This window comes from Pseudorca crassidens, chromosome 2 (genome assembly GCF_039906515.1).
Source record: "Pseudorca crassidens isolate mPseCra1 chromosome 2, mPseCra1.hap1, whole genome shotgun sequence".
Lineage (NCBI taxonomy): Eukaryota > Metazoa > Chordata > Mammalia > Artiodactyla > Delphinidae > Pseudorca > Pseudorca crassidens.
Window position 1 is genome coordinate 104,141,205 of NC_090297.1, and position 16,882 is coordinate 104,158,086.

Here is a 16,882-nt window from a genome sequence, read left to right on the forward strand (position 1 = left end):
AATGAAGATCATAGGAGTATTTGGACTAAGACCTTGGGTTGAATCCTGGTTGTAACACTTGCTAGCTTTAAATCCAAGGGAAAGGCCTTAAACTGATTTCCTTTTCTATAAAATGGGTTTAAATGTGCTAACATTTATAATTATCCCCTGAATCATCTTACCCCGAATCACTCTAGCAATTTCATTGTACCTGAATCAGTGTCCTCGATGTACCATGTGTACCTCATTCATGTTTGCTTTCCTAAAGGTTTTTTTTTTATGTGTATATTTTGATCCCCAAGCAGAGAGGCAACTCCATGGGATGGAGTACATATCCTCATTTTCCTTATTTCATTTCTTCACCTCCATCATCTATAGTGTATATTTGCTTTACACTGAATACTCAGTACATCAGGAGAGTTCTAACCTCAGGCAGTACTTCCATGGCAGAGATAAAATGCCTCAGTATCTCCATTTTCAGAGCATCTTGTTTGCTATGACTTCTTTATTCCATCCAGGTACATATTATGCTGCCTTTTTAAAGAAAATATTTAAAAAATAGGAAGTGGAAATAGAGTGGTGGAAGCAAGTAATTTTAAAATAATGATGGAGAAAGAGAGAGAAAGGTGTTGGGGTGGGGAACAGACCAATACTGAAATGTGTCTGCCAAGCAGAATCTGGCCCGAAAAAATTTTCAGAAAATGTACAAGTACTTTATTTAGGTGTGTTAGGTATTTATGTATTTTCACATGAAAACCTCCAGTGTAGAACATAGTTTTTTAATGGAAAAGCTGCTAGTCAGGCCTGAAATATTGATTTATAGGACATTAATGACATACACTAAAAATTGATGATTTGCTTTTTGACGAGAAATCCTTAAAGCATTTCACTGTAAATAAAAGAGACTTGGGATATGATATGTTTTAATGGTAATGTAAACCAATTTTTCTGATCATTTATTGGTTCATTCTTTTAACCAGCTTCCTCTACTTCTAAATATGCATACAAACAAAAATAACATGGGCAATGCATATGGGATCCTAATTTAAAGGCTGGAGGTGGATGATGGATACAAGGTAGCTAATGGCAACAGACAAGTGTGTTATATTGGAATGACCACCGGACTTCCCTTCAGGAGACACAGATATGCCCCCTATTCTGTCATTGACTGGCTTGCTAGCTGTCAAATCTACCATGTATGTCTCACATATAATACATAGGGAAATCAATACATAGGGAAATACATTGTTTTATTAGGCATTTTTATAGCATCCAGTTGTACTCTGTATTTCCCTCCCACATGTTCACATTCTTCTTGTTCACTTGTGAATAAAGTAACTATAGTTGAGTGACTTGTCCAAGTTGAGGTAAGCCAAGGGATAAGTCCATTTCTGGAATTGTTGGAAAACCTTGGTTCTAGTCCTGATTTTACCACTTACCATCTGGTAGGCTTTAGGTATCTGAATTCATCTTTGTGAGCCTTAGCTTTTATATCTATAATATTACTATTATTAACAGAATAATAATGCATGACAGGTTGTAGATAGAATTGAGTTTATCAATTACCAAATGAGCACTGACTGCAACGATTAAAGAAGACATACATAATTAATTCTGACACAAGGAAGATGGTAAAAATGCTATAAAACCATGTGCTGTAGGATTATAAGAGTGTAAATAAAGAGATATGACTTCCTGCTGAGGTACTTGGGAAGGAATTCATGGAAGAGATGGGATTTCCATTGGGTCTTAAAAGTGCTCTGGTGGCAAGCAATGAATAGTGAATGGGTAAAGAAGGATCCAACAGAAGGAATAGTATCTTGTAGAATGACACAACTCGTGAAAACGTAGGTTTAATTTAGAGAATTGCAAGTATATGATCAGCCCCTTAAGAATTGGCACTATGTGTGTATCTTGTTCATTGTATATCTCTGGGACCTAGCACAATATCTGACATAGTGATGGCTGAAGTTTACTTATAATTTGATAGTCACTTTACCTGTTTTGTTTTATAAACCTCATAACAATAATGTAAGGCAGAATTTTATTCTCCCCCATTATAGACAGGAAAACTGAAGCTTAGATCAATTAACTAACCCAATGTTGTGTAACCAGTAAGAGATAGAGCAGGGATTGTAATTTGGGCTTTTAACCTTTACACTCTACTGCCTCCTCAGGTAGTAGAGGAAGCTGTCCTTGCTTGCATTAATGCAAAAATGATATGTCTATGTATAGAATAAATGGGAAAGTGTTTTTGGAACATAACTAGAATGGGAAGCAAGCTGTGTAGGACTTTAAAATCTGCCTGCATAGAGCTAAAACCACTCTGAGGAAGAAACACTTCAGCACCGGATTGTAAGTGGACTTATAATGTCCTCTTTTTACTTCTTTCTTTTAAAAAAGGCTAGTATAGAGCCATGAGACTTTCATCAGGACTGTGACACTTTACAAGTTATGTGACCTTGAGGAGACAACCTCTCTGGGCCTCAGTTTCCTCACTGGTGAAAATTAGGTGACTGGACTTAGTTATTTGAGGTCCCTTTCAGCTTTCTCATCCTGTGACTTTATGTTAGGACTTTATTCAGTTTCTGCCATGTGACCTGTCTACCCTTGAGGTAGTCCTGGCTGCATAATCCTTGGAGTTGCCTAATCTACCTTTCTGCCCTCTACCTGCCCAAATCTTCAAGTTTCAATATCAGATGTGAATAAGACTGAATTTTCTCACCTTTTTTCGATATACATAAAATATCTTAGAAAATGAATACCCACCAATATGGGAATGTATGTATATGCATATTATGGAATATTATGGAGCAGTTTATAATAATAAACTGGATATATGTATATATATGGGTTTTTAGGAACAAGAATCTGTTTTTTTCTTTATAAATTTCTGTACGGTTTGACTTTCTACCATAAGCATTATTTCCTTTGTAATTAAAATAATGTGGAAAGGAAATAATCACCTTAACTCCCAAGAAAATTTGCTTTCATACCCTCTCCACAAAATACTGACCACTCTTCATCTTCCTCCTCTGATATTATGCCTCTTCCCCTCTCCTCACACAGTCTCTGCGTCCATATATTCTTCATCAGCTAAGCAGATTTTCATAGCGGTTTACTTAATATTAGCAAAACACAATGCTCCTTCTCCACACATTTTTCCAAATAGCACACTTTTATTGTGCTGTTGAATGTGCTTTTTCAAAAAACCCTCCTAGAGCCTGACTACCACTCCCTGTCCCCACGGAGAGCCCTCGTCAGTAGTGAACTCCCACTCCAGGAGAGCAATTTATGACATTTTATGTTGCTGGCAAGGTACCACTGGGATCATGTGTGTGTTCATATGTTTCAAAAGAAAATGTCTCTTTAACGTTTTTAGAAGAATGTTAAACTATCCGTTTTAATGTTTGACCCACAGAGAAAATCTGGGAATGTTATTGCTAATCCAAATCAAATCCTTTTGTGGCTCATAGAACAAAGGAGAGGGGGAAACATAACAAAAGAAAAGCAGCCCATCATATTTTTTTCAGTACCATTTGATATGTTAAAATCTTCAAGGAAATTAGGAGCAATTTGTTTATCAGAGTGTTAGGATGTCAAAGCTAGATGTGAATTTAGAAACCATTCAATCCAACCCTTAAATTTTACACACAAACTGAAGCCCAGAGAAGTGAGATTATTTGTACAAGATCACACAGCAAGGTGGTAATAGAGTTGGAATTTCACCTCGCAGTATAGAGGTGCAAATATGCAGAGCTCTGGATGCAGGTAGACCTGACTTGGGGTCTTGGATCCTCCGCTTAGTAATTGTGTGACATTTTGATTCTTCATCTGTAAAAGGGGGAATATATTAACATCCACTTCATGGAGTTGTTGGAAAGATTAAATGAAATAGTGCATATGCAAGGCTTAGTACAATCCTTGGGGCACAGGAAGTGCTCATAAAACGTTAGGCTTAGTATCCATTCAGATGTTCTGTCCACTGTGTGTATTTTCTTTGCATTTCATCAATTACCTCTATTTCCAGAGCATTTTATCTTGTTCTTACATTCATGCGGCAAAACAAGGCCATCCAAAATCATCCTCTTACATCACTGTTCTTGTCTTCCCATGTTTTTCATGGCCCAGATGTTCTCAGACTTCATCTGATTACATCCTAATGTAAAGCTGCCAAGTCACTTCTGTCTTAGAAAAAATAAATATAGCAGAGTCTTTGGAGCCTAGGCCATGATAGCAGGCTGTCTAGATAGTTTTCTTATCCAAATTATCTCTGAGCTGACACTTTTTAGCCTAGAAATGACTGTGCAAGGAAGGAAGTTTATAATTGTGTAGAACTTTGCTCTCCAGTGTGGTAGCCACTACCCATATGTGATTAAATTAATTAAAATCAAATAATATTAAAAATTAAGTTTCTCAGTCATACGAGTCACATTTCAAGTGCTCAATAGCTACACGTAGCTAATGGCTGTTATATTGAACAGTGCAGATTACAGAACATGTCCATCATTACAGAAAGTTGTATTGACCGTACAGTTATAGAACATAATTCTTTTTTTTTTTTTTTTTTTTTTTTTTTTTTTTTTTGAACATAATTCTTAAATAAATGAATGATTGGAGGAAATGTAGTTATTAACTAGAGCCTGTAGATAAGGGTCACTATGATAGTGTAGAACAAGTCTTAAAGGTGACCTTAGAGGTGCAAAATGATTAAGACCAAATCCATGTGACAGGAAAAGTATGATAAGCTTTGAAATCCAATATAAGGGACAATGAAAGGAATGATGGCTATCAGAAGATAGTGGGCATCAAACTCCTCAGAGCTTCAGTTGCTTCTTGGCCACATGAAGGTGTTTTCTGTAGTCTCTTCCTTGCCCAATATTCTAGGATTGTAATCTTCAAGGGGTATTCTTAGTAGAAGACAAAGACTGCCAAAAAATAGAGGGTCTTGAGATGACCATCCTAGAAAACTGAAATGTCAGCATAGGAATTTCCTTTTGGGTGTGAGGGGGAGGGCTGGGAAGTGTTCTCTTGGGTGTGTTCTAAGAGCAGCCTGGAAGAGGGCTCAGTAAGCACTTTGGTATGCATACATTCAAAGCAGCAAATTCTTTTCTAAAATGATCTTAATAATTTTCTTTCTCTTGGAAAAGGCTGAGATGGTGGAAAGATAGAAAGCAGACTAATCCCCTTCTACAAATCCAGATGGGAGCCAGTTGGATGTCAGTCAGCTCAGGTCTCCTTCACTGGTGTGGGATCCCTATTGTAACAAATTCCTTCTCCACTCAGCAGAGTATACAATCCAGGTTTTCATTACAGAGCTGCCTCAGAACTACAAACTCAGCATTGTCCATTGCTGATAATAGTTCATCCCTATTAGTCCATGACTGTAGTCTCTCCATCCTTAATTTGTGGAGTGACAGAATGCACTAAGCAACTGAACTAAACTCACTGTGCCTGGTGTTAAGTGTAAAACTGCAAATAGTATGAGATATTTTCCTACCTGAAAGCTAACAAGTCAGCCTGCATACTTATACAAACACACACACACACACACACACACACACACACACACATATTTCCAGAAACACCAAATCTGTGAATCAGGGAACTAACCTTTTATTTGCTCAAAGAACATCTTGCATCAGTTTCCCATGCCACAGTGTGTCACATGGTGATGTATTGAGAGTCACATGTACTTGCATGTGCAGCAGGGTATGCACCACAGAAGAGGAACACAGAAATTATGAAACTTGGAGCTTATACTGGAGCTTCTACTACACATGACCTTCCTCCCCTCCAGAGAGAGACAGAGAGAGAAATTTGCTCTAAGCTCTAGAATATAAACAGATCTCCCCAAGGGAGAGGAAAGGAGGTCTCTACCTTCCCTTCACCACCCTGAGATGAAAATAACTGGCCCTAGGTAAGAAAAGACTTTAAATCCCTCTAAAACAATACATACTTGCCAACTTCCAAGGGTTGTTTGGCATGCAATAATTCTTTAACCCATGTTTCCAGAAATGTCTTTTCAGTAGTAAGCCCTGACCATGCAGAAAGGTGAAAATAATTTATGGAGAATTATTTTCTTTACAATTAAAAAATGGTATGTTTAATACAGGAATCCATGCTCCTTGTTAAAAAAAATCGAATAGTACAGAAGTATGTGGAACAAAAAATTAAAATTTTCTTTTTCACCCCCTCCATCCCCATTCCTCTCCTAGAGATAGCAATTATTAATAAATACTTGTTTATTATTTCAGAACTTTTTATTAACCATTGCATATATGTGGGTTTCTCATACACAAATGGAATCATATTAAATACATTTTTCTACAACTTGATTTTTGTAACCAAATGTTAGAATTTAGAATCTATGCCAGTTCATTTCATCTATCCCAATCTTTTCATTAGTACTCAGTAATGCAGTGTGTATATATCATATATTTATAATGTATTATAAATGTATAATTATATAGTAAAATTTATATAAATTTATATTTATAATACAATTTATAAATATATATTTAACCATCCCCCTATTGATTAACATTTAGATTTAGATTATTTCCAACTTGGCATTATTACAAACAATGCTGGCAGGGAACTTTCTTATATGTATAACCTTATGTGTGAATATATATGCTTGTAAATATTTTCTATAGGACTAATTTCTAATAGTGGGATTTCTGGGTTCAGTGATAAGGAAATTCAACATATTCTGCTAAATTGGCCCCTTAAAAGGGCAATAGACGGAGGGAAAGATTCTGGGAAGATGGCTGAGGAAGCACCAGAAATCTGTCTCCACACCTAGACAACTGTACTGCCAGAATTTGTTTAATGTAACTATTTTGGAACTCTGAAGCCTATTGAAGGTTCCTAGTTTCCAGGGGAAGACTTGGACAGTAAATTGCAGTTAATTTCCATCAGTTTCAGCTCTTACCTCAGAAGAGGCTACCCATTCTGCCCACTCCCACCCTCCATCAGCCTCATGGCAGGCAGCTGTGTATGTGTACCTGTAGCAACTTGCAGGAACCAGGTTAGGTAATAAGGATCCTGTTATCCAAATATTGAAGATCTGTGTTCTGACTGCTGATTGCTGCTTCTGATCATAAAGGTGCACACACAGAGACAGACAACTATTTTGCACCCCCCCACCAATTGTTACAGGCCCCTCCCTCGTCAGCTGCAGTTACTTACAGAGAATTTAAAGGGCTGGTACCTTTCTTCTGCCCTTCATTTTTTTTTTTTTTTTTTTTTGGAAGCCTGACTAATATTAAAGACTAGGATATTCAAAAGCAACTGCATACACAGGAAAAATGAGAAAGTCACTGAACATGCTTAGGGAACGGTACAGGCTCAGAAGAAGCCTGGGAAAACTTACGTTTACATTTCAGGCTGGTCATCAGCATGGAGATAGTCTATAACAAACAATCATTTATAAATGATTAAATGAAAAAAAAAACCAACCAGCAAACCATGGGAATGGAAAGAATCTGATTTCCAGAATTGCCATGTCGTTAGATTCAAATGTACAGTTTTCAACAAAAATTACAAGGCATACAAAAGAAACAGAAGAGTATGTCCCATTCAAAAGGAAAAAATAAAACAACAGAAATTGTTCCAGAGAAAGATCAGATGGAGGACCTAGTAGATAAAAGACTTAAAAATAACTGTCTTAAAGAACTCAAAGAACTAAAAGAAGACATCAGAAAAAGTCAGCAAAATGCTGTATGGACAGAATGGAAATATCCATAAAGAATATAAAACCTAAAAAGAAACCAGAAAGAAATTCTAAATCTAAAAAGTAAAATAATTGAAATGAAAAATTCCCTAGAGAGATTCCAAGGTAGATTTGAGCAGGCAGAAGAAAGAATCAGTGAACTTGAAGATAGGATAATTGAAATGATCAAGCCTGGGGAATAAAAAGAAAACAGAATGAAGAAAAGTGAACAGAGCCTAAGGAAATTGTAGGATACCATCAACTGAATCAACATTTACACTGGGGAAGTTACAAGAGGAGAAGAGAAAAAGAGGCAGAGAGATTATTTGAAGAAATAATGGCCAAAATTTTCCCAAGTTTGATGAAAAACGTGAGTATAAATATCCAACAATCTCAATGAACTCCAAAGAGGATGCATTCTAAGATACCCAGACCAGGACACATTATAATCAAACTGTCAATATCCAAAGACAAAGAGAATCTTGAAAGCAGCAAAAGAGAAGTGACTCCTAACATACAAGGGACCCTCAATAAGATTACCAACAAATTTCTCATCGGAAACTTTGGTAGCTAGAAGGCAGCAGGCCAATATATTCAAAGAGCTAAAAGGGAAAAAACAAACCAACAACTGTAAATCAGAAGTTATATATATGGCAAAACAGTCCTTCAAAAGTAAGGGACAAATTAAGATATTCCCAGATAAATAAAAGATAAGATAGTTCATTACCATTAGACTTGCCCTTCAAATAATGCTAAACAGAGTCCTGCAGGTTGAAGCGAAAGAACACTAGACAGTAACTCAAAGCCATATGAAGAAATAAAGATTTCAGTAAAGATAAATACATAGGTAATTATAAAAGCTAGTATTACTGTAAAAATAGTTGTAAATCCACATTCTGTTTTCAATATGATTTAAGAGACTAATACATTAAAAAGTATTAGTCTAAAAGCCACTATTGTAATTTTGTTTAGTAACTCCACATTTTGTTACTACATGATTTGAGAGATTTAATGTGTTATAAAAAATGATTAAGCTTAGGTTTTTGGACACACAATGTATAAAGATGTTTTGTTACATCAATAACTGGAAGGGGTGAGGACAGAGTTTTACAGGAGCAGAGTTTATTTTTTAATTTAAGTATAGTTGACTTACAATGTTGCGTTAGTTTCAGCTATACAGCAAAGTGATTCAGTTACATACATTTATTCTTCTACAGAAAATTTTTCATTATAGGTTAATACAAGATATTGAATGTAGTTCCCTGTGCTATACAGTAGGTCCCTGTTGTTAATCTATTTTACACATAGCAGTGTATCTGTTATTCCCAAACTCCTAATTTATCCCTCCCCACCACCAACTTTCCCTTTGGTAACCATAAATTTGTTTTCTATCCCTGTGAGTCTATTTCTGTTTTGTAAATAAGTTCATTTGTATCATTTTTTTACATTCCACATATAAGTGATGTCCTGTGATATTTGTCTTTCTCTGTCTGACTTATTTTACTTAGTATGATAATCTCTAGGTCCATCTATGCTGCTGCAAGTGGCATTATTTCATTCTTTTTTCTGGCTGAGTTAATATTCCATTGTGTGTGTGTGTGTGTCTGTGTGTATGTATACACACACACACACACACACACACACACACACACACACACACACACACACACACCCCACATCTTCTTTATCCATTCATCTGTTGATGGACATTTAGGTTGTTTCCATGTCTTGGCGATTTGTAAATAGTGCTGCTATGAACATTGGGGCTGCATGTATCTTTTTGAATTATAGTTTTCTTTGGATATATGCCCAGGAGTGGGAATGCTGGATCATATGGTAACTCCATTTTTAGGTTTTTCAGGAGCCTCCATACTGTTTTCCATAGTTCTGCATCAAATTACATTCCCACCAACAATGTAGGAGGGTTCCCTTTTCTCCACACCCTCTCCAGCATTTATTATTGTATTTGTAGACTTTGATGATGGCCATTCTGACTGGTATGAGGTAATACCTCATTGTAGTTTTGATTTGCATTTCTCTAATAATTAGCAATATTGAGCATCTTTTCATGTGCCTGCTGGCCATCTATATGCCTTCTTTGGAGAAATGTTTATTTAGATCTTCTGCCCATTTTTTGATTGGGTTGTTTGGGTTTTTTTGATATTGAGCTGTATGAGCTGTTTGTATATTTTGGAAATTAATCCGTTGTCGTTTGCATCATTTGCAAATAGTTTCTCCCGTTCCATAGGTTTTCTTTTCATTATGTTTATGGTTTCTTTGGCCATGCAAAAGTTCTTAAGTTTAATTATGTCCCATGTGTTGATTTTTGCTTTTATTTCCATTACTCTAGGAGATGGATCAAAAAAAAAATTGCTGTTATGTTGAATTAGAGTGGCAAGAGTGGGCATCCTTGTCTCGTTCCTGATCTTAGAAGGAATGCTTTGAGCTTTTCACCATTCAGTATGATGTTAGCTGTGTGTTTGTTATATATGGCCTTTATTATGTTGAGGTGTGTTCTCTCTATGCCCACTTTCTGGAGAGTTTTTATCATAAATGATGTTGGATTTTATCAAAAGCTTTTTCTGGACCTATTGAGATGATCATATGGTTTTTATTCTTCAACTTGTTAATGTGGTGTATCACATTGATTGATTTGTAGATATTGAAAAAAATCCTTGCATTTCTGGGATAAATCCCACTTGAGCATAGTGTATGATCATTTTAATGTATTGTTGGATTCAGTTTGCTAGTATTTTGTTGAGTATCATGGTGTCTGTGTTTATCAGTGATATTGGCCTGTAACTGTCTTTTTTTTGTATCTTTGTCTAGTTTTCTTATCCTGGTGATGGTGGCCTCATAGAATGAGCTTGGGGGTGTTCCTTCCTCTGCAATTTTTTGAAAGAGTTTCAGAAGGATAGCTGTTATCTCTTCTCTAAATATTTGGTAGAATTCGCCTGTGAAGCCATCTGGTCCTGGACTTTTGTTTGTTGGGAATTTTTAAATTACAGGCTCAATTGCAGTACGGGTAATTGGTCTGTTCGTATTTTCCATTTCTTCCTGGTTCAGTCTTGGGTGATTGTACCTTTCTTAATATTTGTACATTTCTTCTAGGTTGTCTGTTTTATTGGTGTACATTTGCTCACAGTAGTCTCTTATGATCCTTTGTATTTCTGTGGTGTTTGTTGTAACTTCTTTTTCATTTCTAACGTTACTTATTTAGGCCCTTTACTTTTTGTCTTGATGAGTCTGGCTAAAAGGTTTATTAATTTTGTTTATCTTCTCAAAGAACCAGCTTTTAGTTTCATTGATCTTTTCTATTGTTTTCTTCATGTCCATTTCATTTATTTCTGCTCTCATCTTTATGATTTATTTTCTTCTACTAACTTTGGGTTTCGTTTGTTCTTCTTTCTCTAGTTACTTTAGGTATGACGTTAGGTTTTTTTTGTTTTTTGGGGTTTTTTTGTGGTACGCGGGCCTCTCACTGTTGTGGCCTCTCCCATTGCGGAGCACAGGCTCTGGACGCGCAGGCTCAGCGGCCATGGCTCACAGGCCCAGCCACTCCGCGGCATGTGGGATCTTCCCAGACCAGGGCATGAACCCGTGTCTCCTGCATTGGCAGGCAGACTCTCAACCACTGGGCCACCAGGGAAGCCCGAGGTTAGGTTTTTATTTGAGATTTCTCTTATTTCCTGAGGTAAGATTTATTGCTATAAACTACCTTCTTAGAACAGCTTTTGTTATGTCCCAAAAGTTTTGGAGCGTTGTGTTTTCATTTTCTTTTGTGTCTAGGTATTTTTTGATTTCCTCTTTGATTTCTTCAGTGATCCATTGGTTGTTTAGTAACATTTAGCCTCCATGTGTTTGTGTTTTTTAGAGTTTTTTTGTTTGTTTTGGTTTTTTTTGATTTCTAATCTCATAGCATTTTGGGAAGAAAAGATGCTTGATACAATTTCAATTTTCTTAAATTTACTGAGGCTTGATTTGTGGCCCAAGATGTGATCTATCCTGGAGAATGTTCCATGTGCACTTGAGAAGAAAGTGTATTCTGCTGCTTTTGGATGGAATGCCCTGTAAATATCAATTAAGTCCATCTGGTCTAATGTGTCATTTAAAGCCTTGGTTTCCTTATTACTTTTCTGTCTGGATGATCTGTCCATTGGTGAAAGTGGGTTGTTAAAGTCCCCCGCTATTATTCTGTTACTGTCGATTTCCCCTTTTATGGTTGTTAGCATTTGCTTTATGTATTGAAGTGCTCCTATTGTGTGCATATATATTTACAAATGTTATATCTTCTTCTTGGATTGATCCTTTTGATCATTTTGTAGTATCCTTCTTTGTCTCTTGTAACAGTCTTTATTTTAAAGTCTCTTTTTTTAATAAATTTATTTATTTATTTTTGGCTGCATTGGGTCTTTGTTGCTGTGCGTAAGCTTTCTCTCATTGTGGTGAGTGGAGGCTACTCTTTGTTGCAGTGCACGGACTTTTCATTGTGGTGGCTTGTCCTGTTGCAGAGCATGGGCTCTAGGTGCGTGGGCTTTGGTAGTTGTGGCATGTGGGCTCACTAGTTGTGGCTTGTGGGCTGTAGAGCACAGACTCAGTAGTTGTGGCACACAGGCTTAGTTGCTCCATGGCATGTGGGATCTTCCTGACCAGGGCTCAAACCCATGTCCTCTGCATTGGCAGATGGATTCTTAACCACTGTGCCACCAGGGAAGCCCTAAAGTCTCTTTTATCTGATGTGGGTATTGCTACTCCAGCTTTCTTTTGATTTCAATTTGCATGGAATACCTTTTTCCATCCCCTCACTTTCATTCTGTATGTATCCCTAGGTCTGAAGCGGTTCCCTTGTAGACAGCATATATATGGGCCTTTTTTTGTATCCATTCAGCCAGTCTATGCCTTTTGGTTGGAGCATTGAATCCACTTACATTTAAGGTCATTATTGATATGTATGTTCCTATTGCCATTTTCTTGATTGTTTTGGATTTTTGTTGACCTTCTTTCCTCCTTCTGTTTTCTGTTGTGGTTTGATGACTATCTTTAGTGTGGTGTTTGGGTTGCTTTTTCTTTTGTATGTGTGTGTCTATTGTAGTTTTTTGGTTTGTAGGTTGCAGGAGGTTTCAATATAGCAGTCTATATATGTGCAAGGTTGTTTTATGTTGCTGGTCTCTTAGTTTCAAACGCAATTCCCATTTCCTGCATTTGTACTCTCCTCTTCTCATGGTTGCTGGTTTTAATACTATATTTGTGTGTGGATGATTTCCTACTGTTACTTTATGTTTTCCTTTACCAGTGAGATTTTCCACTTGTGATTTTCTTGTTTCTAGTTCTGCCCTCTTCCCCCCACCCCCAGAGAAGTTCCTTTAGCATTTGTTGTAAGGCTAGTTTGGTGGTACTGAATTCTCTTAGCTTTTGCTTGTCTGTAAAGCTTTGATTTCTCTGTCAAATTTGAATGAGAGCCTTGGTGGGTAGAGTATTCTTGGTTGTAGTTTTTCCCTTTCATCACTTTAAGTATATCCTGCCACTCCTTCTGGCCTGAAGAGTTTCTGCTGAAAAATCAGCTGATAACCTTATGGGGATTATCTTGTATGTTTTTTGTTGCTTTTCCCTTGTTGCTTTTAATATTTTTTCTTTGTATTTAATTTTTGTCAGTTTGATTAATATGTGTGTTCCTCCTTGGGTTTATCCTATATGGGACTCTGCATTTCCTGGACTTGGGTGACTTTTCCTTTTCCATGTTAGGTAAGTTTTGGCTATAATTTCTTAAAATATTTTCTCAGGTTCTTTCCCTTTCTCTTTTTCTTCTGGAACCCCTGTAATGCGAATGTTGGTGTGTTTAATGTTGTCCCAGAGGTCTCTGAGACTGTCCTCTTTTCTTTTCATTCTGTTTTCTTTATTCTGTTTTGTGGCAGTGATTTTCACCACTCTGTCTTCAAGCTCACTTATTCATTCTTCTGCCTCAGTTATTCTGTGATTGATTCCTTCTAGTGTGTTTTTCACTTCAGTTATTGTGTTGTTCATCTGGGTGTTTTATAAGTGTTTTACATCTATGTTAAACATTTCTTGTATCTTTTTGGTCTGTGCCTCCATTCTTTTTCCAAGATCTTGAATCACCTTTACTACCATTACTCTGTGAATCCTTTTTCAGGTAGATTGCCTATCTCCTCTTCATTTAGTTGTTCTTGTGTGTTTTTTTCTTGTTCCTTCATCTGCAACATATTTCTCTGTTGTTTCATTTTGTCTTTCTGTGTTTGTGGTATCCTTTCTGCAGGCTGCAGGATCATAGTTCCACTTGTTTCTACTGTCTGTCCCCTGCTGAGTAAGGTTAGTCCAGGGTCTTGTGTAGGGGTCCTGGTGGGAGGGACTGGTGCCTGCCCTCTGGTAGGTGGAGCTTGGTTTTGTCCCTCTGGTTGGCTGGGGTGTGTTTATAGATGACTTTAAGTTCATTGTGGCTTTCAGCACCCTGTCTGCTAATGGGTGGGTCTGTGCTCCTATCCTGCTGGTTGTTTGACCTAAGGCCTTCCAGCATTGGATCCTGCAGGTTGTTGGGTGGGGCCAGGTCTTGCTGCCAAAGTGCAGAGCTCCAGTAATCAATATTCCCTGGGGCCTCTGCTACCCTCTTCCGTTCCCCCACAGTGATCTACAGCTGACCTTTGCCTCCACAGCGGACCTTCCAAGACCCCTAGCTAGATCTAGCCCAGGTTCCTGTGGAGGTACTGCTTTGTGCTTGGTGCCAGTGCACATGAGGCCTTGTGGGCCCCACCCAAGAGTGGAGTCTCTGTTTCCCCAAACCCTGTGGAGCTCCTGCACTGAAGCCTAGCTGGACTTCAAGGCTAAATGCTCTGGGAGTTCTTCATCCTGATGCCAGACCCTCAGACTGTCTTGGAGGGCTATTTTTATTTGGGAACATTCCTGTGTAGGCTGCAGGGGTTTAATACTTTTGGTGTGAGGGCTGTTCTTAGTATAGATGTATGCCACCTTTTTTTTTTTTTTTTTTTGCAGTATGTGGGCCTCTCACTGTTGTGGCCTCTCCCGTTGCGGAGCACAGTCTCCGGATGTGCAGACTCAGCGGCCGTGGCTCACGGGCCTAGCCGCTCCGTGGCATGTGGGATCTTCCCGGACCGGGGCACAAACCCGCATCCTCTGCATTGGCAGGCGGACTCTCAACCACTGTGCCACCAGGGAAGCCCTATGCCACCTTTTTCCACAGTATATATGCTGGCTGTTATCCCCTTGATAGGAGGGGTGACTTAGGTTGTGGCGTCCAGAGCCTGTGCTGGATATTCAGCAGGGGCTCCCTTTGTCACTGCACTGTAAGGGGTGGGGTCTGCTCCCTAGTTGTTGGAATAGATGCGCTTAGCTGTGTTTTTGATCTTTGGTGTGAGCACTCCCAGGATTGGAGCACTCCCACTGGAGAGAAGCCACAGATTATTCCTCCTCTGGAGCCATTCACCTGTGGGTGTGCTCTGCTGTGTCACCTTTCACCCATTGTTCAAGCTCTCAGATTACACTGCTGTAGACACTGCTCTCAGAACCACCTTAACCATGGGTACGCTGGCATTGGCCTTGGTGCCTCTCAGGTTTTGTTTTTTCCAGACCACCAGCATAGATCCATTGAAGTCTGGTCCCAGGATTGCAATAATCATGGATCTGCACCCACTGTGGTTGCTGCTGGGGCAGCTCAGACTGACCAGGCCCAACCCCCTAGGGTATAGGCCCACAAATTCCACAGTTGCTAAAGCTAGACCCACGTTGGCTGCAGGAGCACTCGTTGTCAGTTCAAATGTTCTGCAGGTGATAAGTTTACATAGCTGTTGGCAGTGGTGTAAATCTGCGGTTTGTGCAGCTGTGAAGAGAGATTTCAGCTCTTCTTCCTTAGTTGCACAGCCCCTGGGGCTCAGCTGTGGTTTCAGCCCCACCTCTGTGTGTGTTCCAGCCACAGGCGTCTGCTCCCGAGACTGCCCTGGATCACCCTAGCCCACCCCAGCAAGGACAGGGTGGGGAGGAAGAGTGGGCAGCCAGGGATGCGAGGGCCCTCCCTGGCAGGAGCCCTTCCAGTACCTGCAGAGGTAGGGGCCAGCAAGTGAAGAGAGAGGCTGCAATGGTAGCCCCACCCTTTACACATCATTCAACAATAGCGCTTCGCTTCTGCGGTGGTCTAGGCTTCCTCCATGAGCATTCCCAGTTGTGAAGCTCATCACTCCCATCCCCTCGGGCTGTCTCCTTGCAGCCAACAGCAGTCCCCTCCCCAGGTCTACTCTCCAAACCCCGCGTTCCAAACACTCAGCCTCTGTCCACACTAGTGGACATGTCTCAGGCTGGGGTGTGCAGGGCTGTGGCACAGTAATCTATGTAGGTCTCACTCTGTCCTGCTTGTCACAAACCAGTTGCTGCACTCTCCTCTGAGCCCCTGAAGCTCCCCTTCTGTCCCAGTTAATCTCCCTGCCATTGAGGATCTTCCCCAGGTGTGGGAACCTCTCCTGTCCTTCAGATACCCCCAGGGCTGCAGCTCCCATCTTGCTTCCTCTCCTCTTCCTTTTTCTTTCTTCTTTCTTTCATCCTACCCAGTTACACAGGGATCTTTCTTGTCCTTTAAGGTGTTTGAGGTCCTCTGCTAGTGTTCAGCAGGTGCTCTGTGTGTATTGTTCCATTGTAGATGTATTCTTTTTTTTTTAATATTTATTTTTTTAAGTTGGAGTATAATTGCTTTACAACGTTGTGTTAGTTTCTAAATCAGCCATCTGTATACATATATCTGCTCACTCTTGGACCTCCCACCCATTCCACCCATCTAGGTCATCACAGAGCACCAAGCTGAGCTTCCTGTGCTATACAGCAGGTCCCACTATCTATTTTACACATTGTAGTGTATTTATGTGAAACCTAATGTCCCAAATCATCCCACCCTCCCCTGCCCTCCAGGTGCTGACACATCCATTCTCTATGTCTGTGTTTTTATTCCTGCCCTACAAACAGGTTCATCTGTACCATTATTCTAGATTCCACATATATGCGTTAATATACGATATTTGTTTTTCTTACTTCACTTTGTATGACAGACTTTAAGTCCATCCACATCTATACAAATGACCCAGTTTAATTTCTTTTTATGGCTGAGTGATATTGCATTATATATATGTACCACATTTTCTTTATTCATCTGTCGATGTAGATTCAGGTTGATTC